Here is a 24,260-nt window from a genome sequence, read left to right on the forward strand (position 1 = left end):
GTGCGTTTTTCTGCTCATAGTCCTGTTTCTCATAAGATAAGACCCTGTACTACAGTGACACTCTGTGTGTATTATAACCATGACAAGGGTCTCTAGCGAACTGAATAACGGTGAAGCAGAGGGGGCACCAATTGGAAGGGAGAATTGAGTATGTGCAGTCTACTTTTGAATCCATCAGAATTGTGTCATCTCCAAAGATCTTTTTTTTCTTTTTCATTCTCAGGGTCTGGTTATTAGCATCCATGAGGTGAGGCTTCCCTTTCCCTTGCTCACTTTTACAAGAGGAGATCATTTTTGATGCTCTTAACACTGGGAAATATAGACAAAAGTATATTTTTAGAGCAGTATGGTTACTCCTATTTTTGTAATCACAACCAGGCTTAAGTCTTGTTCTTGTAACATTCTTTTTCTTAGAGGATTATGCCATGAGATCAAAATGGAAGAATCTTGAAACAAAAACTGAGGATGATAGACATGGTAAGTGTTTTCCTTGTGCTCCATCAGATAAGCCTGTGCTGAACAGGTGATCAACGGTAACAAATCCATGGCAGCTTAATTTGCTGTTCAGAAGCTTCAAGGATATCAGGACAACAAATGATCGTTAGTGCCATGTTGGGTTTCCAGGGCCTGGGAAGTTCTCCTCTGTAGAGCACAGTGGCAAACGTCAGACCGTGGGTAAGGCTGGCTCTCCTCATGTTTCTGTAAAGCTTGAAACTAAGAATGATTCTTAGATTTTTAAATGACTGATATGGGAAAATGGCATGAAATCCAGATATGGGAAAATGGCATGAAATCCAGATATGGGAAAATGGCATGAAATCCAAATTTCCATGTCTATAAATAAAATTTTATTGAAACTCATACATATTTGCTCACATCTTTTCTGATTGCTTGCATGTTACAATGGCAGAGCTGAGTGGTGAAATATTTACCGTATGGTAGTTAACAGAAAAAGTTTGACCCTTAGTATAGAGCATAATTTACATAACCCTTCCCTAAAGTGGACACATAAGTCATTTGCAATATTTTAGATTAAATATAAACTAGTAATAAGTATATCCGTGCATAGTGTGGCTTTAGTTTTGCAGCTTTAGCTTTTAAGAAAGCCACGTTCACCCATGTGCTTGACTGAATATGAGACTCAAGAATGTGTCCACCAGGTTCCAGTGGGGATTCAGTCTCACAATCCAAACTAGACACTGAATGCTTTCCACACTGCATGTTTACCTATCCACTTTTATTATGCAATCAAGAGTACAATGGAAGAGCTGAACTTCAATAACAAAAGAGATACTTTTGAAAGAAGGGTCTGGTTTACAATGTAAATCTCAATCCATAGTTCATTAACTGTAAGAATTATATACTTATGTAACCTTATTGTTATATAAACACTTTGATTAGAATATTGCTTATTATAGTTTATCATTTTTAAAGTGTTTTTTTTTGACATAAATTGCATGTATTTACCATGTACGACATGACGTTTTTCTTTTATTTTTTCTGTTGTTCTTTTTAGATATGGGGTCTCACTATGTTTCCCAGGCTGATCTCAGACTCTTGGGCTCATGCCAGCCACCCAACCCACCCAACTCAGTCTCCCAAAGACCTGCGATTGCCGGTATGAGCCACCATGTTTGCTCCAACGTGATGTTTTGAAATATATAAGCGCTGTAGAGTGGCTAAATCAAGCTAATTAGCATATACATTACATCAGATACTTATGTAATTTTTAAAATGATGTTAATGACATTTAACATGAGACTTATCCCCTAACAAAATTTTTAGCCTTCAATACAGTCCTGTTGCCTATGTTATACAGCAGATCGTTAGAATTTATTAATCTACCATAACTGAAAATTTATACCTGCTGAAGATCAACAAGATCAACTTCCCATTTCTTCCTCTCATTTAACCCCTGACAACCACTGGACACTAATACAGTCAAACACAGAAACAGAAGGTAGCACAGTGGTTGCCAGGGGTTAGGGGAGAGGAGGAATGTGAAATCATGTAGTATTTGTCCTTCCATGTCTGGCCTATTTCACTTCAAGATTCATCCATGTTGTTGCATATGGTAGTATGACAGTAGATAGTCAGGCAGATATGAGCAGGTTAGGAGAGGACCTCCCCCCTCAACACACACAAACGCACACATACCAGGAATGTCAAATGGCCATGGGGTGATTGTCAGATGGTTGTATGCTGTCTCTCTAACAGGTGATCACAGCAGGTGCCTAGCAAAGGCAGTCTCCCAATTGATAGAAACAAGTGAAAGTGGTGATCAGTGGTTTCCTGATAAGATCTCAGGAGCTGGGCAAGTGGGTTTAAGCATGTGTACTAAGAGGCAAAATGGCAGAGTTTAACTGGTATATGACCTTTCTCTAGGGACACTCAACTGCTAAGGGACGAAGGCCTCAGGTGAGCATGGATACCACTCCAGTAAACACACTATGCTTGCAGTGCCTCCCAAAGGCTGGCAGGTCACTGTGCATGCAGCATGTCCACATCTGGGACCCCAGGTCAAAGGTCAAACCATGCACTGGTGCCTCTAAAGTCCCCCAATTTGCTCTCTTCCACATGTAGTTTATTTCCTCTTATTCCTGCTCTAATACTTTTTAATAATCTTTCACTCCTGCTCTAAAACTTGCCTCCATCTCTCTGTCTTATGCTTCTCCATTGGATTCTTTCTTCTGAAGAGGTACGAACTAAGGTTGCTGCAGACCTGTATGGATTTGCTGTTGCTAACAGTAGGATTTCCATCTTTTGAAAGGTTTTATAATATCCCATTGTATGTTTGCAGGAATAGAGGAAAGAGAAGCACAAATTCCTAGATCTCACAGAGCATCTTCAAGTGACTGAAGATAATAGCCAAGATATGGAAAAAAATCTAAATATCCACTTAATCTAAATTCAGTATCCAGATTCTTATGTAGGGCGCCAGAAATGCAAACATATTCCATTTAAAGATCCTTTAGTTATATCCCTCAGGTATTAATGAAAAACATGGAGGTTTCTCAGAAAATTAAAACTAGAAATCCATTATGACACAGCAATCTCACTTATTGGGTATCTATATCTAAAAGTATTGAAATCAGGAACTCTAAGAGATATCTACACTCCTATGTTCATTTCAGCATTATTCATAATAGCCAAGATATGGAAAAAATCTAAATATCCACTTAATCTAAATTCAGAATCCAGATTCTTATATAGGGTGCCAGAAACACAAACATATTCCATTTAAAGATCCTTTAGTTATATCCCTCAGGTATTAGTGCTTGTTTTTGCCAGAGAGAAACTTTAATGACTGCATTCTGTTTAGTGTAGGCATGTGTTTGGGGAGTAAAGAGGAGGGTAATATCTTCAGTCACTTCAATATGCTCTGTGAGATCTAGGAATTTGTGCTTCTCTTTCCTCTAAGGGACTTAGATAAAGGCAGAAACAGATTTCACAGGACAACTTCTGCCCACCAGGGTTCAGGAAGAAAGAGGTTCTCTTGGCATCAGAATAGCATTGCTTTTTACTTATTCATATTAGGAGAAAGTCCTAAAATAATTTGCCTTAGTCAGAATGTTCCTCATTTTTAGAGAACTTTCTCTCCTTATTTTTAGAGAGCTTTTTCCCTTTGGTAGAACAAAATATATTTTATCAGGATTCAAGTAAACCTGTGGAGTAGAAATTTAACTGCTTTTGTGATAGCAGATATGGAGTTGACACCGCTATTCTGAAGAAAAGCAGATTCCACGGTTACAAATAGCTCATAGAGCAAGTGCTGGCTACACCCAAATTTGTATTTTCCTGTCTTCAGCTCTGAAATCATTTATCTCAGAGTACCAAATTTTGCCAACTGACACTGCAGCATCTCATATCAACATATCAACCTCCTAGTTAGTGCCACAGTGCTGTGCTTCCATTGTAGGATGGATATCCCTATACATGTAATCTGGTAAGAGGGAAGTGTTTGTGAGTACCTTAACAGACTCATGTGCTGGTGTCTATGTTAGCCCTCAAAATTATAATGGCTCTGAAAAATCTTCAGAGCCTATGTGATCTTAGTGCTTAGGTAACTGTCCAGCTGATGACAATGAAACCTGGAAGAGTGATAGGTGTTGGAGTAGGAAGACGAATCTTTCTCTCTCTCCTAGTCTTGTTTCAGACACATACAGAATTTCTAACTTTATAAGCACTCATCTATGTTGCTACTTCTGAGCCTTGCTATGAACCCGCAGTCCCCAACCTTGTTGGCGCCAAAGACCAGTTTTGTGGAAGACAATTTTTCTACAGACCAGGAGTGGGAGGATGGTTTGGCAATGATTCATATGCATTATATTTATTGTGCACTTTATTTTTATTGTTATTACATTGTAATATATAATGATGTAATTACACAACTCACCCTAAAGTAGAACCAGTGGGAGCCCTGAGTTTGTTTTCCTGAAACTAGGTGGTCCCAACTGAGGTTGATGGGAGACAGTGACATATTATCAGGCATTAGATTCTCATAAAGAATATGCAATCCATATTCCTCACATGAGCAGTTCACAATAGGGTTTGTGCTCCAATGAGAATCTAACGCCGCTGCTGATTGGACGGGAGGCAAAGCTCGGGTAGTAATGCGAGTGATGAGGAATGGCTGTAAATTCAGATAAAGCTTCTCTGGCTTGCTCTCTGCTCTCCTCTGGCTGTGCAGCTTTGTTCCTAACAAGCCATGGACCCACGAGTAACTGGGGGAGCCCTGCTGTAAACTGTTTCTAAGCATAAGTTCTACCGCAAGGTCTACCAGAGACTACTCAAAGTAACTTCCTAGAGACACTTAAGGTCTACTCAGAATTTGTGTTGCCAAAAGTTGCCTTTATCGCAACATCCTCTCGCTTCTTCAGTTGGAAACTGGTGGAAATAGATTGAAAAATATAAAGCAATTTTCTACACCAAGGAGGAAATTTACATATTCTGTTATCATATTCTAGAAGTACATGTTGTACTTTTTTCTATTGATTAATCTTGGCTTCACCAAAAATAACTTCTAATTACATGTACTAGATTAAGCCATGAGGCCTAAGGCACTGACATACAATGTGCTAACTTTAACTTCATAAAACGTATTTTAGCAAATGTGAACTCGCTGTTTCTGAAGAACCCAGGAACAACGCCACACTAGCCTGTACACAGAGTTCAATCCCAAGTGCAGAATAGGCCCTGTGATGACAGAGGCTTTCCTTATAATCAGCAGTATCCCTTTTGCTTTCAGGTGATGATGAAGTACTCCATTTTCTTATTACAACTATTTGACTAAATAAAGGCTCTATTTGGAAATGGTCTCTATTTTTCCAATGGCTCAAGTAAGAAGCCAGAGAATCCTTAAAAAGAAAAGAAAAAGAACAAGGCTATTTCCTACAAGCAGCATTGGAACCATCTCTGTTTACTGTGCCTTTCCTACCATTACCTTCCTTGAAGGTAAGCTCTTAAGACTTCAAGTCCGCCTTTTTGCGGCCATCACCTAAGCGGGAGTTGCCGAAATGAAGTTCAATCCCTTTGTGACTTCCGACCGAAGCAAGAATCGCAAAAGGCATTTCAATGCACCTTCCCACATTCGCAGGAAGATTATGTCCTCCCCTCTTTCCAAAGAGTTGAGACAGAAGTACAACGTGCGATCCATGCCCATCCGAAAGGATGATGAAGTTCAGGTTGTACGAGGACACTATAAAGGTCAGCAGATTGGCAAAGTAGTCCAGGTTTACAGGAAGAAATACGTAATCTACATTGAACGGGTGCAGCGGGAAAAGGCTAATGGCACAACTGTCCATGTAGGCATTCACCCCAGCAAGGTGGTTATCACTAGGCTAAAACTGGACAAAGACCGCAAAAAGATCCTTGAACGGAAAGCCAAATCTCGCCAAGTAGGAAAGGAAAAGGGCAAACACAAGGAAGAAACAATTGAGAAGATGCAGGAATAAAGTAATCTCATATACAAGCTTTGATTAAAACTTGAAACAAGGAAAAAAAAAAAGACTTCAAGTCCACGGATCTCTGAAATGCTATTTCCACTTCTCATTTCTTTTAAAGAAAAAAATATGAGTTTGCATTTTTGATCATTTAGACTTTATAGGTGATTCTCAACCTTTATTTTTCTATTTTTTGGATTATAACTTACTTTTTTTTTTTTTTGAGACGGAGTTTTGCTCTTGTTACCCAGGCTGGAGTGCAATGGCGCGATCTCGGCTCACCGCAACCTCCGCCCCCTGGGTTCAGGCAATTCTCCTGCCTCAGCCTTCCGAGTACCTGGGATTACAGGCAGGCACCACCATGCCCAGCTAATTTTTTGTATTTTTAGTAGAGACGGGGTTTCACCATGCTGACCAAGATGGTCTCAATCTGTTGACCTCGTGATCCACCGCCTCGGCCTCCCAAAGTGCTGGGATTACAGGCTTGAGCCACCGCGCCCGGCCTATAACTTACTTTTACCGTAACTATGCTCTTTTGATGTGGCCATCGATTATAGTGCTATCCTCAAACTTTCAGGCCTCTTAGTCATCTTTTCTCTTTAGGCACAGAATATCCTAATCACGTTTAGATATTGGAATTGTACATGCAAGAAATGCCAGTTATGATATTATTCAAATACTTGAAACATTCTTTTTGCTAAGAATCTTTAAAAACAGAACTTTTCACATTGGTTTTAAGTGTCTATTTCTTGCACAGACTATAGAAATGTTACCAGCATCTTTCCAATTAGTGCTCTTATTGTGGTCTCTTTTTGCGGAAGATAAAGCTCTTCTGAGTTTTACTGACATCTTTCAACACTACACAACAGGGTATCTTGGGTATTCATCATTATTATTGCATCCTCCTGCTGACTTGCTTAAGAAATGCCAACTAGTAAGATCACAGTAGACTGGAGTACCTCCTCCATCTCCATTTGCAATGACACCGTTAGAGAAAGCAAATAAAAAAAAAAAACACAGGATTTCTTCATTTATTCATCAAAAATGCACAGGATGACAGGCACAATGCTTGGTGCTTGATACAAAACTTTGCTCAGAAAAAAGTAATATTCAACCAGTGTTTCATGAGATAAATCGATATATTGTCTAAGTTAGTCATGCCAGTGCCACCTGTCTTTGGCAATGATTGGTTTAGGAATGGACAAGTAAAGATGTTTTAGCCAACCAGATAGCTGGGGAGTCTTCTAGAAGTCCCTGACACTTGGGAAGGCTGACCTTTCATTATTCTTTGCAAGTTTTTCTATGAACATGTGATGCTTATAGCTGCTGTAGTCATTTTAAAACCCTGAGTAGGAATATCACCAACAAACCAAATAATGGCAGAGCAGAAATGCGGAACAAGCTTTCTTAACCTGCTGAATCAGCCATGAAACTTCCTAACTTCAGAACTCTTAAGAGAGACAACAAATAACTGTTTCTTAAAAGACTTTTAACTGGCGATTGTGTTACATATCGCTAAAGCATTTTAATGAATGTATAATAGAAACATCTTACCCATTTAGATAATCTCATCATTGCTTCATTTTTGGAAGGCTGTTTTCTGCTTTCCCTGTATAATGTTGTGGTACAGAAAGACTGCAGTGTCTTTCAGTAATCATTAAAATGGCTGATTAACAGGACCAGTTTATATTCTATTTTTGGAGAACACTGGTAATTTTTGGCTGGTTCCAAGGATTCTGAGCTTTCTGACTATGTAGTGGTGTCATACAGAAAGAATGGCACAATTATGGAATCTTAACACATTTTACATTCTTTTTCAATTGCTAGCCCTGGCTTTTAATTTACCCTGTATTCTATCAATTAGGAAATGTGACATTACAGCAAATGTAGCTGAAAGACTGCTGATTTTTATTTAAACTATCCCAATAACATAATGTATTGCATGTTAATACCCTTATATTTAATAATAGCATCTTTAATTCCTCCACACCTCCCTGAGAGAAGTAACTTGTGTAACGAAAACAAGCTGCACTTAGAGAAAACACAAAAATCTTGTGAAATTATATTTACGTTCCTTAAATTGTAAAAAGGAAAATGAGGGAAGTTTACTATTGCTTGATCAAATGAGTAAGTTCAAGTTATGATAACTTATCTCTCAGCCTTTGAGAGCATGTTTTTGAAACTGAGACAATCAACTACAATTAAAGCAAACTCACATTCATTAAATTTTATAGGATTTTAGCATTCACTTTTAAACAGTACCTTTCCTGTTGCACTATTATGTACTTGGAGGTTAACTGTGGTTTTGGGAGTTTCATTTAAGTATCTTTAAGTTAGTATTAGCTGATTAGTTAGCCTAATTATGTCATTAGGAAATGAAAAAAAGCCATATCATATGGATATTTAGTAACAGATATTTCCTTTTATGGTATTAAATATAATTATTAATTTCTGATATAAAACCAGCATTCACATAATCAACTGGTTTTTTTCTTAGTATTCTGCTGATAAGCAGGCTCTTGATACTCAACAATGAAAACATGAATGGTTATGTTTGAAAGATGAAGAGAAATTAGAATGCCTAAAACTTATTTGTATACATAAAAATTTGGTAGAAGGAAGTTTAGTAACTTTCTATTGAAACCATGATATATATTTCTTCATTTTGTGGAGGGGAGTATATATAGAGAGATAACTTATTTGTTACTGTTGCATTTTAAGTATTTCTATCAGAAATGACACCAGATGTTGACACAGGTAAAAAATTGTGGTTACAGAGCACATGTGTTTAGTTGGAATGTAATTTTCCTGCTACTTCCCTTGCCTTCCCCATTCCTCTCTCAAAATCATCCTTACTATCAATAATAGAATCTGTAAGCATTGCAGCTGGAAGGCATTTTAGAATACATCTATGCCACCCCTATATACCCCATACCTCTAGCCAGTAAAAAGGAAGCTGAGACATTTACAAATCTGTTATTTAGTAGCATCAGAGGTCCTGGAGTCCTGGTCTCAGTCCAGCACTCTGAAATGAATGTCAACATTTTAGGGACCAGGCATCCCACCCAAATGCTAGTTTGCAATAAGTCTCATTTGGGAAGTTGCTTGTTTATATAGCTTCAGATGTACTACATATGAATAAGTTGTTCAAATGATGAAAACAGTCCTTGGATGTGAATTGTAGGAATTCACCTTAAAGCATGATATTATTGATAGTTCAATACCTTCTGATTTAGTAGTTGGGTGTTAATTAAATATATGGATGGCTTAAATCAACTTATCTAAAATAAAAATTATCATGATTTCCTATACTTTTATTTCTTAATTTTTTTGATCAACAAATATTGGAGTGTAGCTTTGTGTCAGGCAGTGCTCTAAAATGAAGGGATTTTTATGGCAGTGGATAAAACAAAGAGCTTATATACTGTTGGATTATGCTCAAAATAAGTTAATATTTACTATAGTGAAAGGCAGCAATAAGAATTTTGCAAAAGAAGCGAGTGAGTGGTTAAAGAGATGGTGGGTCAGAGGAAGAATATGGACCAGGTGGTTGGAGAAGGTCTCTCTAACATGACATTTTATCAAAGATCCCACTTATGTGGCATTAGCATAGGTTATCCTGCTTTATGGTTTGATTTATTCATTCACTAATATTTGTTATGTGTCCTCTGTTGTAAGGTATGCTGCCTGGTTTTATTCATATGGCGATGAAACAGTTGTTGCCCTTATGGGGTTCACGATCTGGTATCATGAGTATCACATGTGTATGTAAGAATAAAAAAAAAAAAAAAAAAAAAAAGAATAACTAAAACAAGGAAGACAATGATGAGTGCAGAAGAGAAATATTGACAAAGGGCCAGGGAGTGGGAAGGTGGAGAGAAAATGAATAGAATGCTTTTTGGAATTAATCTTGCCTTCCCAGTCATATAGTAAAAAGGTGGGGATCATATATTTTCCATTCCAAATTCTGGCACAATGCCCTCCCTGTTTGTACCTTGTTTGGGCTATAAAAATATGTGGTAGGTGATGACTATTGTTTCTTATATCAGTTAATGACTGCTCTCCTTTAAATTGTCTTGTAGGTGACAACTATTCTCATGCAAATTAACCATCTCTAAAATTAAATGCAGCTTTCCCTTTTAATTCTCTTATCTATGTCTACTTAAGTCTAAACCGTCTCCAACTTTTTCCTCTACCTTATTCTATCACTAACCACACTGTGAAAAGGTGACCCTTTGTGCCTCCCATCAATCTATGCAGGTATTAGGGGCACAGAGCAATGCATGTTTAAAGGAGCAAATGAATAAATTAAAGAACCCCTTTTTTGGGTACTAAATTTAGCATTATTTAATTCAGTTATGAAATGGACTTTTCATGACTAAAGGGAACAGAGAAATGGAGAAAATTTTAGGTTGAAAAAGAAGCTTTTAAAAAGAATGTGCAACTTAGACTCCATGATTATTTCTATTGAAGCAACAGAACCTCAACTTTTAGTGCTTGGTTAGGCAGCCATTTCTTTTTAAAGCAGGTAAGAAATAATAATTATAAGAACCAAAATCATCATGTGTATAAAATATGCTGTCTGTGTATTTAAATACATGCGGGATTGTCCTCTTTTGTGATACATTTCAAATCCCAAGTGCCTCGTTTTAAAAGGAATCATGTCCGTTCTTCTTTCAGTCAAAAGATTAAACCATTTTAATTTTCTGAGGAAAGAAGCCCCCAAAGCCACATCGAATTTTTTAATTCTGCCCTAATATAAGCTGAATTCTCCAAAATGCCTGCCTCTGAGGTAAACAGAATCCATTAAAAAGTAGTTATTAAGCCCTGTGAACAGAAAACAATATTAGAAGCCTAAAAATGATAGCTTTGGGGCAACGAAACTCATTGGAAATAGCATATAGAAGCAGAAACAAAAAAGGAGAGAGATCCTTTAGTATAAAAAAAAGATTATGATGAAAAATATAACCAATTAGCATTTTCATTGTTTCTTTCAATAAAAATCTCAAGAAACTTTATGGGACAAGTAGGATGGTAAAAAAAAAGCCTCAGGGTAGGCTACCAGATGGAATAATATATACACAATGAAAGCATATCCAGATATGGAAACTTCACTGTTTATGTAAGCACTGTAAGTACCTAATCACGTTGTCTGTATACATTCTGTACCACATTTAGTATTTTCGAAGAGTTTAATGTTTAAGAGCAATGCCAATATTTTAGAAAGCACTGTTACCTTACAACGCTAAAGTCAAGTGCAATTGAGTCAAGCTTCAGAACTTTTTATGTTGTGAATGTAAACATGCACACATTCCAAGCTGAAACTGGATTTTTGTATTCACAATAGGCTCCCACTGAGAGAGAATGTGTGTGTGTGTGTGTGTGTGTGTGTGTGTGCATGTAGTATAAGTGCTATAGATACATAACTGAATATGTACAAACACAAAGGTATATACACAAACACACATATATATACACACACACATACATATATACATTTTGAAGAATTCAGCTTGTATTAGGGCATAATTTAAAAATTCGATGTGGCTTTGGGGCTTCTTCCCTCAGAAAATTTAATGGTTTAATCTTTTGACTGAAAGACGAACGGACATGATTCCTTTCAAAATGAGACACTTGGGATTTGAAATGAATCACAAAAGAAGACAATCCTGCATGTATGAATATATATACCTATAGTAGAAGAGCTCCCTGGATTAAAAAACATACTTTTACAATACTGAGTCCTATATAATTGAATGCATACAGGAAATTGGGAATTCACAATGCTTATTTAGATGCTGTTATAAATGTAAGTGATATTCTTGCTAAGGTCAGATCCCCCTAACCATCTCGGAGTTTATGTTCAAGAATCTTTATGAATTTTAAATGTAACACGGTACGTGTATTCTGTTCTGATGAGGCTTATTATTTTCAGTAAATGGAGTGAAATATCAGCCTTGGTCTCAATTCAAAAAAGCCATCTATCTCATTGGCAGTTCCAAAAAATGGCCCACAAATCAATGATTATGTTTCCAATAAAGGATATAGATGTAACATTGATTAAAGTATGTGGACTACTTATTAGTTTCATGAACCCTAAAATAACAGTTGCTATACACCTTCTTACTGACCTAGAAATAAGCTTGAATCTCCATTTAAAACATAAGCCTATATTAGGCAACTTAAGAATTAAATATCTCATCTATATTGCAGTCTTCTCCTTCAAAAGCTAGTCTTTGAAGTAACAGCATTTTGAAAGCAAAATGAAAGTATTAACACCACATGTAATCATTCAGAAGTGATGTCTCAAAGACTGACAGATTTCATCTGATTTATGCTATTTATTCTGCAGGAGAAGGGGATCCTATGTTCTATCTTCTGGATATTCAGATTTCTGTAATTTAGAGTAAAAGTTAAATTGCATTGAATATTTTATATATATTTGGATTCTTACCACCAATGGTCATAGAAACTCAAGAGCAGAATCACCTCTATCCTCAACTATTTCACAAAGACTAGCTCTATATAGAAGCTTTGGGACTCACAAATCATCTGTTCGTCACCTTATTTTGTGACTCTTCTCTAGTTCTCATCAGTTTCTTGGTTTATTGGTTTACTCTTCCCTGGTACTGATTCATTCCAAGGTGACTGGCTACTCAAAGACCCTCTGATGTGAATCATTAAATACTTTGTATTTCCATTTGTTCACAGATATCTTTTTGGTAGCACTATCTCTATTGCACTGTCTCTCTAAATTATAACAGGTCCTTTACTTGTGATTCCTGCCTTTATTCAGTTCCAAAGACTTTGTGGTGGTCACTCTCTGCTTTTAAGTCCTGACAGGCTGATCACTGATAGAGTCCCCAAGATTAAGAATAGCAGCTTTCAAGTTACTGTGATTATATACTTGCTTGATTTTTATGTAGGTACTGCCAGTTGGATATAATGAATGTTTATTTAATAAGGACTCAGATTCACTAGTTATGATTTTATGATCTCAGGTTTCTGTCCTTCAACAGCACAGCCAATTTGACCACTTCAGATAAGTTCTTTAAAAGAAAGTACCATTCTTAGTTCTTATGTAGATTGTGGCTACCCAGATGCCTTTTTTCTTTTTCCTATCTGGCATCATCAAATGGTTGTATTAGTTAGCATTTTGGTCACTACATTTTGAAACACGCCAGAGATTCAAGGGAAAGAAATTGTGTAAGAAAACAAGTCTGGTTACCATGGCAAATAGATGTACAGTATTTCCCAGGAGAAATTTAAATCATTGATCAGCATTTTTATCATTTTGTAAGTCATCTTTGATATCTTGAAATACATCTATCTCAATATGAATCGGATTATAATACTCAATAGAAGTATGAAGTTATGGCCAACATAGAATTCCTACATTCTAAAATGAATAAATATAGTTTTGAGCCAGAGAAAGAAAATACTAGACAGGTTTCTAAACTATATGGACAACCAAGAAGACTGACAGTTCATATAGTTTAAAGACAGCTAGGAACCGAATTTGGTGCAATAAATTCAGTGATGCAGAGCAGAGTACGGTGGGACTAAGTGATACTTAAACTACAACCAAACAAAGTAAAATACACCCAAAATGGGTTTACAGTTAATGACTAAACATTCATTTAATTGCAAAGATAAAAGGGAAGCATTAAAAACAAAAGATTCCACCCTACCAAAAAGTTAAAAAAAATTCTTTCCACATTGACAAGAAATAAGAAGCTGGCTAAAATAATTTAAAACAACTACTATTTGTTGAACGTCTATAAATGCTAGGCTGTTTCTTGTGCTAAGAATAGAAGGAGAAGCCAGGCATAGTGGCTCATGCCTGTAATTTCAACACTTTGGAAGGCGTGCTGAGCAGATTACTTGAGGTCAGAAGTTCAAGACAAGCCTGGCCAACATGGAGAAACCCCGTCTCTACTAAAAATATGAAAATTAGCTGGGTGTAGTGGCGTGTGAGGGAGGCTGAGGTATGAGAATTCACTTCAACCCAAGAGACAGAGTTTGCAGTGAGCTGAGGTCACAATACCTTACTCCAGCCTGGGCGACAGAGGAAGACTCTGTCAAAAAAACAAAAAGAAAAAAAAAAAGCAAAGTAGGAAGACACTGTGCTCACTTATAAACTAGTCAAGGGGACAACAGCTTTATCACTCATTACGATACTATGATAGATGAAATAATTGAGGAATAGTAAAATTTTATGCAAGCATAGTAACCTGAGAGGTCACCTCATTCCTGGTATCTGCAGTTCTAGCTGCATGCACACAGGCCTGTGATAGAAAAATAACTCACTTTTATACACATTCCACAGACTTGGGCATATACTTTATATAAGTGAGCATTCATGGTGAAGAAACAGTAGAAACTTGGCAGGGCATGGTGGCTCATGCCTGTAATCCCGACACTTTGGGAGGCCAAGACAAGCAGATTTGAGGTTAGGAGTTTGAAACCAGCCTGGCCAACATGACAAAACCCTGCCTCTACTAAAAATAAAAAAAAAAAATAAAAAAAAATTAGCCTCGCATGGTGGTGCATGCCTGTAATCCCAGCTACTTGGGAGGCTGAGGCATGAGAATCACTTGAACGCAGGAGGCAGAGGTTTCAGTGAGCTGAGATTGTGCCACTGCACTTCAGCTCGAATGACAGAGCAAGACCTTGTCTCTAAAAACAAACAAAAAGCATTAGAAACTCAATAAAGAATGATAAAGTTAAAAACCCTAGAAGTTAGCAACGTGCAGTAGTATCAACAGATTTGAACAATTTGTAGTGACTCTAAGTTACTAAATAAGAAAGTTTAGTGATTTGAGAGACTTGGAAGAAAAACATAGGAAAATAAACTCATATTTTCAACAAAAACTTTAGGTAGGTAGAAAAATGCTTTTTAAAAAAACTTCTTTTAGAGACTGGGATAAAATGAAATTTTAGTTAATAGTTATTATAAAAAACTTCAGTGAAAATCAAAATAATTGCTTTCTAAAGTGATGCACACTTTGGTAATATTTATTTTGAATCAATTCTATTACAAAGGTATACTTTACTATTTTTTTTTTTTGAGAAAAGAAGAACTCTTCCCCTCCAAAACACATTCACCTGGTAGAATGTAAGTAATATAAAGCAATACCAAGTTTGAGGACCTTGGCCTTATGGGCACATGTGTTTGCCATGACATCAGATGTTTTTAAAACTGCAAAACTGAGTATATATGTCAATAACCTGTAGGATGTGGCTGTATTTTTAAAATAAGAGTTGGGAAGATTTAATAACTGGAGGGATTACGGTGTTTATCTGAAAATATTTATCTTAGAAAATTCTCAGACTCAGAATACAGCTGTGTCTACTAATGGCTCATCCCTCAGGAAATTCTATATAGAATTTGACATGCCTAAACCTGCACTAATATATTCATTCATTCATTTATTTTCTGCCAATTTACATTTATTGAATTCATACCAGACCCTCAGGATACAAAGACACGGTTTTTCAAAGACTTTAAATCCAGTGCCTTAGACTCACAGGTAAAGAGTCTATTGCAATGCTAGTGTGTTAGGGAACTAATATACACACAGCTCTCATGGCTGTTATTGGAGGAGTGCCTAGATCAGGTTAGCCTGTGGCATGTCTTTTAAGTAAGACTCTCACAAGTGTCATCTGTGTTGACTTATAGGAAAAGAATGAGAGCTAGGTAGGTAGATGGGCATGATGGCTCACACCTGTAATCCCAGCATTTTGGGAGGCCAAGGTGGGTGGAACACCTGAGGTCAGGAGTTCAAGACCAGTCTGGCCAACATAGCGAAATCCCATCTCTACTAAAAATACAAAAATTAGCCAGGCATGGTGGCACATGTCTGCAGTTCAAGCTACTCAGGAGGCTGAGGCAGGTGAATCACTTGAACCCGGGAGGCAGAGGTCATAGTGAGCTGAGATCACATCACTACACTCCAGCCTGGGCGACAGAGCGAGGCTCTTGTCGGAAAAAAAAAGCAGGTAATGAAGGGAAGAAGGCTGGAAAAAGGCATGGAGGAAAGATTATCCAACCTTCAAAAACTCCACATAACTCAGGATGCCTGGACTATAGACTGGGAAAGGCAGATTAGTGGATATTGTCACTAGGTCATAGAGGACATTTTATGCCATAATGAAGACTTAGGATTTATTTCGTAGGCTGTGAAAAACCACTGAAAAATTTATAGCAAAGGAATGACATAATGAGATTTGCATTTTGGTAAGCTTATTCTGGCTGAAGTAAGATGAGAAACCAGCAAGGAGGTTGATAAAACATTTAAGTGCGAAATAATGATATGGAGAAGGAGGACAGATTTTAGATTTGCAGCATGAACATGACTTGGTAAACAAATAAGAAACTGGATGTGCTGGTGAAAACTCCTAGATTTCTGGTGTGGAAAACTGGTTAGCTGTATGCCTACTATCAGCATAGGAATAAAAAAAGAGAAGCAGATTTTGTGGGAAGTAAAATGAATATAATTGTGAACAAGGATTTAGGAAGTTATAAAACATTCAGTTTGTGTTAACTAGAATGCTTCTGCATTGAGGGATCTGGAGCTAAAGAGAAGGATCTCATGTTAGTTTACTGGTGCTGCCATAACAAAATACCACAGACTGGATGGTTTAGACAACAGTAATTGATTTCTCAAAAATCTGGAGATGAATCCAAGATCAAGGTGTAGGCAAGTTTGGTTTCTTCAGAGGTTCTCTCCTTGGCTTGCAGATGGCTGCCTTCTCACTGTATTCTCACATGGTTTTCCTCTGTGCGCACGCGTGCACACACACACACACACACACACACACACACACACATACACACCCCTGTTGTCTCTCTGTGTTCAGATTTCAAGTAGTTTCAAACTTCTCTCTCTCTTTTAACATGAGACACTTCACAGATTTGCATGTCTTCCTGGCACAGGGGCTGTGCTAATCTTTTATGTATCCTTCCTATTTTGGCATATGTGCTGCCAAAGAGGGCACACGTTTCCTTTTTGTATAAGGACACCAGTCAAATGGGATGAGGCTCCTCCCTCGTAGTCTCATTTTAACTTATTAATCACCTCTTTAAAGTCCCTATCTCCAAATACAGTCATTCTAAAATACTGGGGGTTAGGGTTTCAACATATGAATTTTTAGGGAGATACAAGTTAGCCTATCACAGATCTGATCTGCTAATAGATCTGGCTCATAGACTATAGTTTGTAATTTAAAAGCAAAACAGCAATGGATGGTATACCCAAAGCGAATGTGAAAACTAGGGGGAATTTTGGCTGAGAAGAAACCAATGAAATGGTATTGTAGATGCAGAGAAAGGAGTTAACAGAGCTATCGACTTCAGAGGGGCCAGAGCAGCAGGTTACTTAGGAGAGAATTGTGTTATAAAAGCCAACACAGACGTTTTAACAGGTAGGAGGGGTCAGTAGCTTTCATTACTCTGAAAATATCACCAACATGTCTGAAATGTATCCGTTGGATCCAACATCAAAGAGTATATTGACAATTGTAGTGAGAGTGGTTTTTGGAATAGAATTTAGAGTTTGAGTGAATGAATTACAGGAAGTGAAAAATTTTCCTTTATATGAGAGTGAACTTTCCCTTTATGACTTTTTTCTATGTCACGAAGAAAAGGAAGGAGTAACAGGACTAAAAGACTTTCTAAAATGAGCATATGTCTACATCATAGTGAAAGGATCACTGAGCAGAGGTGGGTTTAACATACTGTAGAGCTAGGAGATAATCCATTACGGAAGGTCCCGAGGAAGCAGAAGGAGATGAGAATAAAAGAACAGATGAGGATAAGCTTTGAAGAGAATAAAGACTGCTCTTTGAAGATAGGAAGATCATGAGAGGCTTAGACGAAGATAAATTTCCTAAAAAGGGGTGAGAATAAGCTGAGGAGCTTTTAGCAAGCATGTTTTGAGGCATGAGAAAGAATCAACTAAATCATGAGATATTGCTGTGTGATTGTTTCTTCTACCCACTTTCAGTGGAACTGAGTAAAGAAGGCACATGTAGAATGATGCAGGTTTAAGGGTTATAATTGGTGAAATAGATCCAAGGGGCAGAAAAAAACTGGCAAAGCAGTGGTTGAAAGGGTGCCACATTAGATATGAGCTGTATAGAAGTAAAATGAAGCCGTGAAAGAAGTGAAAATTTTGTAGTAAACTTTGAGTCAGGGCCCTGGAGGAAGTAATGATGTCAAGGCAGGAGGGGAGTGAGATAACTGGAGGGAAAGATGGTTTTGATCAGAAATTGATATGTGGGAATTTAAGGGAAGGCTATATTTTCAAGTGATAATAAGTCCCAAGTTGAGGTGATATCAGCTAATGTCTACAGAGAAGTTGAATAAATGGTCATTGGAATAAAAGATGGCAACTAGTTTTAAGTGGTGAATGCGTCACAGATATGGATGTTAAAATGCTGTAGAATGTTGGTATGATCTGGTATAGAGAGGAGTCTCCTATGTTCTGAGAGCGGTGAGAAGAGGAGGCTGGAGACCATCCATAATTGAATGGCCTGGTTGCCTAGGAAGTGAGTTGGTTGCTGTTGTGTGGTCAGTTGCCATGCTTATTTAATGTGACAAATATTTAGTGAGTGGCTCCTGTATCCAGATCTCAGATAGATTATTTATGGCAAGGGTCCCCAGTTCCTGGGCCATAGATTGGTATCAGTCTGTGGCCTGTTAGGAACCAGGCTACATAGCAGGAGGTGAGCAGCAGGCATATGAGCATTAGTGCCTGAGCTCCACCTCTGTCAAATCAGATTATCCAATCAGCAGCAGCATTAGATTCTCATAAGATGCAAACCCTATTGTGAACTGCATATGCGAGGGATCTAGGTGGTACGCTCCTAATCAAAATCTAACTAGTGGAAAAGTTGTCTTCCACAAAACTGGGCCCTGGTGACAAAAAGGTTGGGGACCACTGATCTATGGCTTTTGTGGAGAATTTTATGGCTAGCATACTTGGTAAACAAATTCAAAAGAACACTAATCTTTTAAAAATGAATATATTTACATACACAAACATACAAGAAAGTTGGAAATCTTTACATAGCTGGAAGACAGCTATTAAATGTAAACAAATACATAATTCTAGCTTAGATCAAGGACTGGCGATCTTTCCAGAGGAAGTAACACCAATGTTTATATTCATCCCTTTTTGAAAGTCAGATCCCAGGAAGCTGGAGGGAGGTAGGGCATGGTTTCACAGTGAATTTCTGATTTCACTCAGAGTGATAAATCAGACTCTTGGGAGGCTGGTGGTGGCTTGGACAGCAGCAGGGCTGGGGGTCTAGTTAGCAACAAACCCATGGGCTTATAACAGGCTGAAACTCACCCTTCTCCATCTTTGGGAGGTTTCCAGTATCTTATTTAACACTCTCTGAGGAATGATAATTGAAAATAAAAATAATAAACATCAACTAGCAGAAAATACACATGGTAAGGATTAGCACATATTTCACATGTTTTCATTTGGCTCTCAGATTGACCTAGAAAATGAAGTTGGGGAAATTCTATATGATTCTGAAAAATGATACACTAGTCTGGATGGAAGAATAAGTTGAAAAAATGTGTAAACCCAAATGCAGTATTACCAATGACTTTTTATTTTACTACTTTTTAGGGTTTTTGGTGTACAGGTGATTTTTTTTTTTTGTTACATTGAAAAGTTCTTTACTGGTGATTTGTGAAATTTTAGTGGACCCCTTATCCCTGAGGGGTATACACTGTTCCCAATATGTAATCTTTTATCCCTCAGCCCCTCTGAGTTCAAGAAGACTATGGTCCTGCAGAAAGATTTATATATGATTGACATATCTTTATCTTTATAGGCAGTAGACTTGTGTTTTGAAACACATTCCATTAGGAGTGAAAGTGTACCCTCCCTCTAGCTTTTATTATTACTGTTCTTGCTATTACATGTGTTACTGCATGAGAATTTAATGTTTAAAAATGTATCAGATTGGTTGCTATGGAAAAAAGCATGACTCATAAGAGTCTTAGCACAGGTTAAGATCTGAAAGTTTTCTCCCAGCCTGTTATCACTGGCACAGACTTCACAATTCATGGAAGCCACCAGTGAGATGACATTGCCTCAGGCAGTTACTATTTTTATATTCTATAACTTGAGAAGCTCAGGGTCTGGGAAATCATTAGACTTTTTTTGTCCTTTTAAAGTTGGAGACAGCAATTGTAGACAGCTTTCTAGTGGGTTATCTTTTTGTGTCTCCTTACCTGTGGAGAAGCCTGCTAGCTGGGATGTGTAGTTAAATAGCTTTGTTATATTTTTATTAATATCCAGGACACCAAGTCAAAAAATGGTAGAAATAATATTTCACCATTCATTATTTTTTCTTCTGAGTCTACCAATTTATCAAAATTTCATTGTTTATAATAGTCTAGCCCGTTAAAAATTCATAGGTTTACTTCAAAAGCCAAATAAGTTTAAGCTCTATACTCCTGTTTGCGTGATAATTTGGGTGAACTTGGAGAAGGACATGAAAGAAAAATCAAGATATTTATTTGTACTCTGTACAGAATTTTACTCTTGAACAATTCATTACTGCTTGGACTTCAGTTTTCAACGTGAGATAATTAGGCTAGACTGTTATCATTTTTTTTTCCTCTTAGAAAAATGTAAGCTGAGCAACTCTGTTTATTAGTCCTATTTACTTCGTTCTACTAAGATCCATTCTGAATGTCTTAACATTTTACAATTATTATGCCTTCCCTAAAAGGAAGGAGCTTTACGAATCCATTTATACACTGAAAGTATAAAGAACAGACTGTTAAAGTTCTTCCTTGAGAAGAGCTGTTTAGAAACAGGATCACCTGTAAAACATTGTTTAAAGGAAAAGATCACATTTTGCAACTGGTCCTGGATAACAAAGAAAAATGCCAGTGTAGTGAAAGATAAAAATGAAATGATTTGGTAGCTCTGTCATCATAAATACCAACGAGCACTGTAATTGTAATGTTGCTGAAATCGGCACTAGGGCATTATTGATTTTCTGTGTCATCTAATGGTTTCCTGCAAATATCTTTTATAAAAGTGCCTTATATTTCTTCTTAATAATCTTTTCTCGAGTCATATACTATCAAATCCTGCAGAGTACTATTCATTCGGCAGTAAGTTAAAGTCATTAAACATATTTCTATTAAAATTGTATTAGACCTGAACTAATATCCTGAAACCGACGCAATGTAATTTTACTATTCAACCAACCACCTTGATGTTATATGTTAAGAAACATTTTGAAAAATCAAAAAAAGTTTTAAAGAACAATTAGGATGTATTAGAATTTTGTTTTCTGGCATTTTTAATGCAGGGATAATTATTTCAAAGGCCTGTTGTTAAAAAGACTTTCCTTTCTCAGAGAACCCTTTCACTCGTTTTTCCTTGATGCTTTCATTTGGGCAAAAGAGATATTCTCAGCTCACGACTTATGTGAAAAGTGTTTTAATTTTGTTCAATTCCCAGCTGCTTTACATCTTGACACAGAGGAATTACTACATCACAGGGTGTTAGAAAGATAGGAGATAGAATATAATTACTGAACTTTATGTTACCATCGACGTGTGAAATTTTTCAAGGAAGAAAATCCATTCATTTTGACAATATAGGCACACTGGTTAAATGCACACCCTTGCCCCATTTAAAAATTTTTTTCCGAACACATTTTTTTTCTCTAGTAAGCCATTATTTGAGAGTGCTTCTGTGAATTTTGATTTTATTTTGGAGTTATGAGATGCATACATTTTAATGTGTGCATGATTTCTCTGAGTTACTCAGGTATAATAACAAACTTAATGAGATATTTAAATGTATTCTTTTTTCTGGTCTCTGGCTGAGGCTGTCAGAATACAATGAGTTTACTTTGGTATTACATGTTGTTTTTACCTTCTCACACCTGAGAAGAATATTTGTTTCTTGTGAGGGAAAAAAGCTGAGATCAAAGTAGAGTGACATGTCTGTCACAGTCATCTCTTTGTTCTTTTTTTATTTTTACTCTCCTTCTGAAGCTAAATAAAGAGACAAGTTTTGGCATATTCTTGTCTACTGAGAAGAGAAAAAAATTAGATTACTATGAGAAGGTTAGACATAGTTGGGTGAAGAACTCTAATGCCGCTTACATAAAAAGAAAACCATGAGGGTATGTCTCTTGCTTGCCAGTATTTCTTAATACCACTCTTAGAAATGGAATATGGAAATGGGGTCTCATTTATCTCACTCAAGATGGTGTTTCCTACATTCTTATAACATACCTGCATTGATCTGATTCAGTCAGATGCCACTCCTTAGATTTTATATACACACAGTATGGGGTTCATATTTTTTTAATTACTGTAATTATTGGAGATGAAGATAAGATAAGGACAACATGATACCCCAAACCTTGATTCACTCATGGCTACAAGGATTTTGAAACCACTATGAAGCTGTATATAGAAGACTATGTAAGTATGTGCATGGCTTTCTGGGGAGGTACACAGTTTTTATTAGAATCTGAAATGTCTCCCAAAGTTAAGAATCTTGGTAAATGGACCACATCACTCTAACTGGTAGCCATTCTGTGTTTTTCTTATCACATTTAAAATAAGAAATAAAATATTTTGCTATAATAAGAGTCTTATGTCACCACGGGAAAAAGAGGCTAGACTTCAAATAAATCTGCTACTCTCCATTCAAGAAGTGATTGTTGATCAGAGTTCAGTTTGTGATGTACTTCCTCCTTATGAAGTCTTTTGCATGACTTAGAGTCTTTTTTCTGTTTATCTCCTTCTGTCTTTCCCTCTCCTCTTACCCTTTCTACAATTGTTCTATGATTCTGTGTAGATAAAAAGAATAAATTTGAGAATTGAGGTCTATCGAATACATTTGTTTCTAAAATTTCTTTAGTTCTAATTTCCTAACTATAGAGGTGTGTGTTTTATTTTTTATTTTTGTTGGTTTGTTTTCCCTTGCATTCTCAGAGAACATGTAAGGGTGGCAAGTAAAAAGAGGCAAACTGAAACATTATTCTTTGATGGAGGCTGTGGTTTCAGTGGAGGGGCCTAGTGATTAGATGTCAGACTAACTGTGCTAATTTAGCCTAGCAAACTTAGGGTTGAGTCCAGAGGGCAGGCATGAGGCACGCTCTTGCAAAAGCTTATGCATGTCTCACACTGTGGCCCAGGAAAAAAGAAATCACAACATTCTCATTTATACCTATGCTGAGTTCTCACTGAGTAAAGAGAAGGTAAAAAAAGCCTGATGGGCAGTTCTCAAGGGCGGCCTAAACTATTGTTTACATTCTGTGGCTCTATTTTATAAAAACTATATTATTTTCCTACTAGATTATTGATTCTTTAAGTAAAACAATGGCATATTTTACCTTATTTTTAGAAAGAAACTGGGTCACTGACATGTAGGTTTTCAAAACCAGCCAATTACTTTTCTCTTTCCTGTGTGGTGAGGATTTGGTATTTCCCCTTGCTGATTGTGGTCTTTCTCTTTATTCCTGCTTTTCAGTAGGATAGATCACGATGTTCTTTAGATCTCAAATGTCTCCCCTTCTTCTTCCTGCCCAAAAGGGGATACTTTGTATCATGGCAAACAGTTTACCAGATTGATTTATGATGTAAAATATTTTATGATATAGTGCTGGACGGGCATGATACACTCACATGTAAATACTTGCCAAATCTACTTGATCTTTTAAAATAAAGTCCTTTAAATTTTTTGAAATACTCACATTCAGTAATAGTTTTCTTAATAATTCTGCCCTCCCCTCCAGTAGTATTTTCTGATTGATTTGAAATTTTGTCTAATCAAAAAGTTAATATGTAATACATTGCTATTTGCAAAACAGTGAACCATATTTGAAATATTATCTTTAATTACTAATGGAGCATCTGCAGATTTATACCTGTTTGGGTATGCATGTTTACGAGTTACTTCTCTGTTTGTTACTTGAATAATTGTGCTTGTAGTAAACAGATACAACCACAGAAAGATCCAATCTACTTTGATCATTGCAAGATTATTTGAGGAAAAAGAGATGGGTTGTGTGAGTCAATTATCGTAAACAGAATGTAAAGTAAATGACTTTAACAATTTCTTTTAGATTAGTAAAAGCAGCACAGAAAGGCTCCTAATTCCCCTTCTTCCTCTTTAACTAATTTTATGTTGATTTTATTGCTACTAGTCCACAGGCAGACACAACACCCTGCCTTCCCACCCGGAAGGAATGAAAGCTGTTGACATTACTTGGAAGAAAATAAATGACTTGAATCTGTTTTTGTGCTATACAGGT

General features: G+C 36.8%; 1 protein-coding gene, 1 non-coding gene and 1 pseudogene across 3 annotated transcripts in view; 1 reads left to right on the plus strand and 2 right to left on the minus strand.

Moving 5' to 3' along the window:
* The window catches only part of KCND2 (potassium voltage-gated channel subfamily D member 2), a 515,909-nt gene that overhangs the window by 70,621 nt on the left and 421,028 nt on the right, over window positions 1-24,260 (minus strand). The window lies entirely within an intron of this gene.
* LOC144578466 (large ribosomal subunit protein uL24 pseudogene) lies at window positions 5,487-6,007 on the plus strand (annotated as a pseudogene). The gene has a single exon (XR_013524310.1). The product of XR_013524310.1 is annotated as a large ribosomal subunit protein uL24 pseudogene (transcript).
* Window positions 16,837-16,943, minus strand: LOC118143942 (U6 spliceosomal RNA). Its single transcript, XR_004728425.1, has one exon. It is a non-coding gene; the product is annotated as a U6 spliceosomal RNA (small nuclear RNA).

Source organism: Callithrix jacchus, chromosome 11, assembly GCF_049354715.1.
Source record: "Callithrix jacchus isolate 240 chromosome 11, calJac240_pri, whole genome shotgun sequence".
Taxonomy (NCBI): domain Eukaryota; kingdom Metazoa; phylum Chordata; class Mammalia; order Primates; family Cebidae; genus Callithrix; species Callithrix jacchus.